This window comes from Ochotona princeps, chromosome 9, assembly GCF_030435755.1.
Source record: "Ochotona princeps isolate mOchPri1 chromosome 9, mOchPri1.hap1, whole genome shotgun sequence".
NCBI lineage: Eukaryota > Metazoa > Chordata > Mammalia > Lagomorpha > Ochotonidae > Ochotona > Ochotona princeps.
This window is the reverse complement of record NC_080840.1, coordinates 3,809,890-3,818,782: the sequence shown is the minus strand read 5'-3', so window position 1 is coordinate 3,818,782 and position 8,893 is coordinate 3,809,890. Positions and strand designations below refer to the sequence as shown.

The window sequence follows — 8,893 nt, the reverse complement described above, 5'->3', positions numbered from 1 at the left end:
CAGAACCTATCTATCAGGTGTCGGTGGAGACCATATTATTTATACCACATAAAGAGCTTAGAATCTGCACTTAATTACAAAGCCAAGTATTTGTTAAACAGTGACTTGTCTACAGCAACTTTGATACTCTGCATTTTATGATGTGAAGTGAATGAAAATAATCGTTGGAATTTGGGATGTCATGAGCCTTTATTCTGCTGCTGACAAGCCAATGGACTTCATCACTAGTCCCACTCCCAGGTCTTCCTTCCCTTATCCAACAAAGTAAATGTCTTGGATGGAAAGATATCAAGGAAAATGAGCTATAAATGCTAAAATCATTGAATGTGGGGGCCTGGTGCAATGGCTCAATTGGCTAATCCTCCTCTGCCCCAAGGATGTGCCAGGATCCCTTATGGGCACTGATTTGTGTCCCAGCTACTCCACTTCCCCTCCATATCCCTGTTTGCCGCCTGGAGAAGCAGCAAAGGATGGCCTAAAGTTTTGGAACCCTGCGCCCATGTAGGAGACCCAGGGAATGCTCCTGGCTCCTGATTTTGAAGCAGCTCAGCTCTGGTCATTGCAGCCATTATGAGAGTGAAGCAGTGAATATTAGCTCTCTGTGTCTCTCCTTTCTTTAACTCTCTCTTTTCAATAAAAATGAATAAATTGGTTAAAAATTATATTGATTGTGAGTTAAGCTAGATGTGATAAACATACAGACTCTGTCATATTGTAGCCAGGGGAACTTCGGCATCTAGCTCATGTGACAGAGTAAGTAGGACAATGTCTGCTCATGACTGGGTGCTGGTGATTCAGTAAGATTACTCAATTAAAGCAATTAGAACCATGCATGTATTGATACTTAATAAATGTTCGTTGCACAGTTATTTTTATAAGCTAAGGACACTTTCTTTCAAAAAATTATGTGATACCAAGGTCTATAAAAGATCAAGATAATTCAAAATTCTAAATGGTGATTAAAGACTAGGATAAATGTATCAATATACAAATTCTATGCTGATAAAGTTTATATTAACTTGTCTTACTACTGAATAACATTCAGTTGAATTTCTACATGGCTCATTATACTTTCCTGAGATAAGTTTCTTCCCCACAGGAGATTCAAGCCAATAGAGAGAAGAATGAGAAAATGACCAGGCAATAGGGAAAAAAGAGACAGTTTTCATGGCTTCATTTAGAGAATGTCAATCTCCTCTCCTCTGCCTCATGTGTACAGCTATACACGCTGTCTGCCTATGTGGCCGTACGTTGCTAGACATTTGAGTAGCAACCAATTTCCGGATAACTGATCCTTCCTAGTGCTCACCTTAGAGGCCAGAGGCTTTGTTCGTATGTTAAGGCTGGTACCATTGCAGTAGCTTTGAAGCTTCTGAAATAAGAGCTCAGAGCCCCTTATAAGCACATAGGAGCACATGTGTTTTAGTGAGAGCCCTGGTTCTTACACATAGTCACTGTCACGTCTAACCTTTTTCTTGAAAGTTCTCATCAATGACTTACCTTGCTTTAATCTTCACACCCTCTTTGTTGCACTTCCTAAACCTTGCTACAACCTTTATGCCCGGCCCTATATTATTTCCTTGTTTGTGAACGCTTTGCTGACCATATGAATACATCTCTTGATTGCCTTCTGCAATGTCTTCCTGTTGTAGGAGATAATACAAATAAGTAACATGTACGAGTCCACATATCCACTGTGTGAATGAGGACTGGCTTTGTAGATGCTGCTGGAAATTGAGTTTAACTGTGCTGCTTATCTATTGGTTGGCTCTAAATGTCACCCTCTGCTCCAAGAGACACTCCTACAGTTTTCCTATGTTGACATCAAGTACTAGCACCTGTTTGGGAAAACTTTGTAAGCCAAAATGATCCAGGACAAACTTGTATGTTGTGAAACTGCAGAAGGAACTCAAAATAACATATAATTATTCCTTTAAAGGAAACCCGATGATTATTCCCAAGGAAAGGCAGACTGTGGTCCAACTTTTAGAAAGGGATAGTAGCAGTTCTTATAGAGATGGACTCTGATGATCGAAACTATGTAATGATTTTTACCTTTTTGTCTAGTTTTGAAAGTGTTTGTACTGCATGTTTCACATCAGTTATGTATCATAGTTCTCTATGTTCTGGGTCAAGGGCTGAAAAAAATAAACTGAACAAAAATAATGTCACCATTACTGACTTTATGAAAATCGAGAGTGCTTCTTCACTTCCCTGGATACCATGGATCCAATAGCAAAGCTAAGAGAAAATGTTTCTAAATCATGCATCTTATAAATGATTTATATCTGAAAACACAGAAAACTTCAAAAAAAACTTTTGGGAACATTTTAATTAAGATACGGTTTTAGTGCTCACTTCGGCAGCACATATACTAAAATTGGAATGATACAGAGATTAGCATGCAAAGATAACAAGCAAATTTGTGAAGCAATAAAAACAATAAAAGATATGCTTTTATTTTCGTCTAAATGCTCTTAAATTCCTGAATATGTACCTATAATATAAATTTTCTATGAACTTTATGAAGCACCCTTATAAAGTCACATAACAAAAAAATAATATGGTAAAAATACCAGTTAGGAAAATCATTTGGCCTAACTATTAAGACAACATTTGGGACACCTGTGTTTAATATCAAAGCACCAGGTTTTGACTCTGAGCTGAATCCTAATTCCAGCTTCTCCTAATCTGGTAGGAGTCAGTGATGGCCCAAGACCTGGATCCTTGCCAATCAGGTTGACGCTCTGAATTGAATTTTCAGACCTTGGGCCCTCTTTTTCCCCCATTTCAATTTTTTAAAGAATTATTAATTTTTATTGGAAAGTCAAATATACAGAGAGGAGGAGAGACAGAGAGGAAGATCTTCCCTCTGAAGAATCAGTCCCCAAGTGACTGCAATGTCTGGTGCTGTGTCGATGTCAAGTCAGGAGCCAGGAACCTCCTCCAGGTCTCCCGCATGGGTACAGGGTCCCAAGGCTTTGGGCCGTCCTCGACTGCTTTCCCAGGCCACAAGCAGGGAGCTGGATTGAAGTGGAGCCACTGGGATTAGAACCAGCACCCATATGGGATCCCGGTGCGTTCAAGGTGAGGACCTTAGCTGCTAGGCTACGGCGCTGGACCCCCCTTTTTAAACATTGTTTTAAGTTCCAGCTTAAAATTTTGTGCCAAATATGTGAGCATTTTCCAAAGGGATTCGCTGAAGAAGACTACAAAGGAACATATTTTAGGTAATGAAGACATTTATCTTGGTTGAGCTTAAAATTGACATATATTAATAACGTGGGTTGTTGAGCCGTGTGATAACCCAGCACACTGCAAGGTACTTTCGCACTATCATTGAACACACATGTTTCCTCTTGAAACTGTGAGCAAGTGTGATGATCAGTGCAGTTCACTGGTGTTCATGTTAATTTTATCTATTTTCCCCAAATCTTTAAGCCAAATTGGCACTTTACTTGGTCATGCTCTTTTTAGACAAATATTTTATTTACTAGAAATACAGAATGACGAAGAGAGGTGGAGAAAGAAAAAGAGAGAGAGAGAAATGAGAGAGAGAGAGAGAGTATTCCATTTGTTGGTTCATTCCCTGGAAGTTTACAGTAGGGTGGGTGTAGTGGTATAGCTAGCTAACCCTCTGTCTGTGTCACCTGCATTGCTTAAGGGCCCCAGTGTGGATCCTGTGCTGTATCACCCATTCATCTCCCTGCTGATGACCTGAGGAGCAGCCGACGACAGTGTACATGTTCAGGTCCCCGCACTCACATGGACCAAGCAGAAGCTCCCGGCCCCTGGCATTTGACAGGCCCAACTCTGCCTATGGCAGTTTTTTGGGGGTTGAACCAGTGGGTGCATGATCTATCTCTTTCTGTTTCTATCATTCTCTATAATTTTGGCTTTCAAGGAAAAGTAAATAATAAGTCTTGAAGTCCACAATGGTCCTCAAAGTAGTACTTTCTTATAGGATTCTGGCATTGCTGTTGGAAACTTAGCCTGCTGAGCCACAATGGCAACAACTAGATCCATAGTGATGACTGGGGTAGGGGTTCCCGATCACCACAGGGAGCACACACTCTGTCGGGCATCCTGGTGTGTGATCCAAAAGGGAGTGAAGTTTAAGAGCATTAGAAGGTTGGACTCTCTCATGCGTGAGAATGAATTCATGCTTTCATGAATTTATACAATAGGATGGAATAGGCCATTAACAACCCAAAGTTTATTAGACTCTAATGCTTGCTGTTCCACCTCTAACTTGGAACTGAACTTACTGTTAAATTAAAGGGCCTGTGTAAATCATGTTCTCCAGCGATTTTACTGCTCTCCAGAGATTTGCAGTATTAGAAAGCACAAAAATTACTTCTATCAATTAGCAATGTTATAGTTAAAGTCTAGATAAATTATTGAGTGGTTTTTGAAGTTACTGTGAATAAAATCTGAATTGAATAAAATTGTTTTTTCTTAATGTGAATGGCAAAGCCATTTTCTAAGTCCACACTATGTCTTAAACTGCAAGAGGGCATGGCTAGAGAGATGAAAGGCACAATTCCTGGCTTCAGGACGCTCCCATCTAGTCATGTGTGTGATAAGATAAATACATAAGCAAACGAACAAACAAACAAACAAACAAACAAATAAAACTTTTAACTTGTGATTCGATGTGCCAAGTACTGCAACAAGCTGCAAGGTAAACCCTTGGAATTGAGAGAAGGTTGGCACAGATGATGTAAGTGTAATTTTTAGAAAGGAAACACTTCACCTGATTTTTGAAAGCAATTAGTAATTATTCATCCAAGGAAGGCTTGTGCACAGCCAATAAGAGGATATAAAATATACGTCACAGAAATCGTGTTTAACGAAACCAAGGTGCGACGCTTTTCTTGACTAGTCTATGGATTGCAAGGCATAGACTGGCAGGAAGATTAAAGTCTTTTGCAATGTTCTGAGGAACTTGGCCTCCTACCTGCAAATCAGGCAATGCCAGGAGAGTCTCCAGTGGATCTTAAAAGTGCTAAATACAAAAATCAATTGACTAAATGGGCAGTGGACACTGAAATTTTATTCATCTTCCTAAGGTGAGCCAAGCCTAACTTGTTTTATTTTCCACACAAAGCTTCCATGTATCACTAACCATGTGTCAGTGGGGGCTCTTGCCACCTAAAAGTGCACCTTCTTGTGGTATATACGACAGACAAAGGGACAGTAGAACACAACAGAGGCTTCAAAAATGTAAAGAATGTCAAAGGTTTATTTCTGAAGGCAAGTCTGTTAGCTTGATGGGACAGGGGGCAGGCAGAAAGATATTAGAAGCCAAGATAATAGACAGCCAATTGCTACACGTTCCCATACAATCTGTGTCAAATTATTCAGTTAACACAAAGAAGGATGCGTGTTCCAAATATCTATAGTTCAGTACCTTCATGACGTGTCATTGGAAAACCATTCTAGCTTAGATGTGGGTGTTAATGCCCTCTCTATTTCAGTGACAGAGGCAAGCCATGTCCCTGAATTGAAGGGTTTACAGATACAGAGCCATGACCAACCCGATCGATAATAACTTTAAAGCCCTTTAACCTTATTGATTTCTAGATGCTGATTAACAAAAAATACAAACTGTGAATAAAAAATGGTAAAATGAGGTAAATACATAAGAGCAAAAAGTAAATCAATGATTAAAAATTCAGAAACAGTTATCACACTCTTTATAAAATAATACTATTTGTAATAATTAACTTCCTGAAAAAATCTGTAGGGACTTCCCTCATTCTTTTCAGTTGCATGGTTTTGATTGTTTCTTTATTGAACATGGATTTATAATAACATTTCCCATGGAAATTATGGAAATGTCTCTTCTTGAGCAGGTCTAGCCTGGGTTTCATTTCCTGGTGATGACCCATAGATAGCTTAGAACAGTCTGACTGTCTGTTGTTTATGTTACTACCCTCACGGCAGGGAACATGTGACCTTTACTGGTCACATGCTTATTTCCTTGAAACACAGGTGGGAGGGGTTTCCCTTTAGAGGGCCGGATGATGATGATGTAAGAACTTGAGGAGAGGAGTCATCGCTCAGCGTTGCACAGAAGAAGCATAGTCTTCTCTTACGTATCCTCTTCATCTTGCTACTGTACACTTTTGAGAACAATAATTTTAGGTAAGGACACTGGATGCATCAGCACAGTAGAACTGATAATTTTTCCAAAACATACCCGTATAGGCATCCTAATAAATCCCAAATATCATCTCATAGTTGCCTCAAAGTTCACTTAACTATAGGAAAATGTTCCAGAAGGAAGTTGGAGTAGGAGGACATAGCATTTCCAGTGGGTCACTGTTAAAATATTTTATTCTCTGAGTGGATATTTTGGTGTAATAGGATAAGCCACCAGTTGGGTCTCATGTATACTGTATATCCGAGTTCTTAGCATCAAGTTGCATGTCTGCTTGAATCCATCTTCCTGTTAATTCTCCTAGGAAGCGGCATACAATAGTGCACTGCCTTCAGTGGAAACTTGCGTGAGAGTCTTTGACTCAGCTTGGTCTAAGTTTGAATCTGCTTGGTCTAGTCCTAGGTATTACAAGCATTTAGGGAGTGAGCCTAAATTCAATGATTGAAGAACTTTTTGTCTCTGTCAGTCTCTCTCTTTCATGCTCTGCTTTTTCAAATTAATAAATAAGCTTTAAACATAATATTTCATTTTGTAAATTATATAAAAGCATATTAACTTATGAACTCCTCGTTAGCAACATGAGCTTGTCAGCAATGTTTTTGTATATTGTCTAATTTTTAAAGATTCATTTGGAAGATGAATTCACAGAGAAATAAGGCAGCGAGAGGGCGCCTCTCCATTCAGTGGTTTATACCCCAGATGGCTACAGTGGCCACAGCTGGAGTGGTCTGAAGCTGATTCAGGAATTTCATTCACTTGGGGTATCTTCTGATGTTGTCAGTCCTTCGGCAGGGAGCTGGAATGGAGCTGGAGCTACAGGAACTCCAACCAGAGCCCGTATGCGATGCTAGTGTCACATGAAGCAGCTTAGCAAGCCATATCACAACATGGGCCCCAAACAATTTTGTTTCGTTTTTCACAGTCAACATGGGTTGGAATATTTGGCCGACAAAATCTATGTAAATGGCATAATGGCATGTATCAGCAGGAGTGATCACTCTTTTTTTGTGAATAGATCTTTTGGGAAGAAGGTGACCTTGAGGTCAACCTAGGGTTGGGCTGGATTTCTATAGGATTTCACCATGAGTATTTGCAGGGCCTACCTGGATTGTAATGGAACAGTGTCTATTTTCATGGTATGCCACAGAACAGAAATAAGCATTTTATAAGAATGTACTTTATGTTAGGTACAATGTATTGTATTTTGCATGAATCATTTTTAATGGTGAAATTGTTTTGAAGAGTAAGTGGTATTGGAACTCAGAGTAACATCATGTCTATCTCTAGACAGCTATAAATAAGGACTAGGAATTCTGATTCTGTTCCTCTGGCTCCAAACTTCAAAACCTAATAACAAAAATAAGTAATGCTAATAATAAAAAATAGCAAATGTAAACAGTAATAAAGCTAATGATAATAGTTAATGAGTCAGTGAAGTTCCTGCAATGCATTGCTCATAGATTCAGATGCTCTGAATAGACTCTTGTTTGATGCATGCACCATGCAGACTGAACAGAAATTAGGGAATTACTTAAGTTCACTGAAAGATGTTATCAAAAGACAAGTACATTTTGCTTCAATTTTAAAAAAAATCTTTATATTTTAATATAGTTTCTCCATTAAATTTTAGAAATCTCACAAGTGTTTTTGTATAATTCATTATGTAGGATGTTTAAATATGCCATAATTAGATGGCCTGTCCAGTGTTATGAAGGCAAGATGGAATTTAAATGTATTTTACTTAAAGGTCACATCCCTAATCTAAGTTTCATACAATTCCTTAGGTAGTCAACCAAGTTATAGAAATGAATGGAAAAATACAGTATATGATTTCTGTCAGTCTCTCTTCTAACTTTGAACCTTAGAAGTTTATCCATTCATTAGGATTCTGAAAGAAATAGAATTACAGGATACAGGGAAACAGAAAACTTACTACTGCCAGTAATGGACATGGCCGTGTGTCACAATGCTGAATGATGCTGTGTCTTTCACCTGGAGATTCGGGGAGGCCCCCGGTGTGATTTAGTATGGGTCTGCAAGCCTGGAAAGGAGTGAAGATGGTGTAAATACCAGTGTGGGACAACGACTTGAGAATCCTGGAAGGTTTTGGAAGAGGGTCCCTGGTTTTAGTTCTAGAGGCTGAAGGCCTGAGAGTGAAACATGTTCATGTCCAAGGGCAGCAGAAGATGGACATTCCTGCCGAAGAGGAAGGGGTTTCTCCAGCCTTTAACGTCCTGCTCCATTTGGACCTTCCAGGGATTAGATGATACCACTCACCCCAGTGTGGGGAACCTCACGTGCTCATGTCAAAAGTGTTCACAGCCACAGCCAGAAATAATGTTTTTCCAATTATTTTTATGTCTCGTAACCCAGTGTGCTTTCTAGTTAAAATGAACCATTTGTAAATATGCACAGTGTGCCCGAATTGCCAAGGTCATGGGCCCTCCTGATTTTGGGTAGGCCAAAGCAAAGGCTTGTGACAACCCAGAATGTAGGACCAAGCTTGCCTTGCTGTAATTTTCACCTTCTCTGCAGGCCTTCACACCTGAAAAAAGTTCTGTGATAGCGGACCACCTTCCAAAGCAGCTACACTTATGCAGTTTTCACACCTTACCCACCAGCTCTAAAGAAGCTGAAGTCCTGGCTGTGTTGTGCACCCACAGAGATTCATGCTGGCAGAAACAGTATGTTTGGTCCACTTCCCTCTTGCAAAAACTGCTGGGTTGC

At 39.6% G+C, this 8,893-nt stretch overlaps 1 pseudogene; it reads left to right on the top strand.

Annotated features, from left to right (window-relative positions):
• The first annotated feature begins 2,350 nt into the window (after nt 1-2,350).
• Nucleotides 2,351-2,445, top strand: LOC118757557 (U6 spliceosomal RNA; annotated as a pseudogene).
• Nucleotides 2,446-8,893: the final 6,448 nt, after the last annotated feature.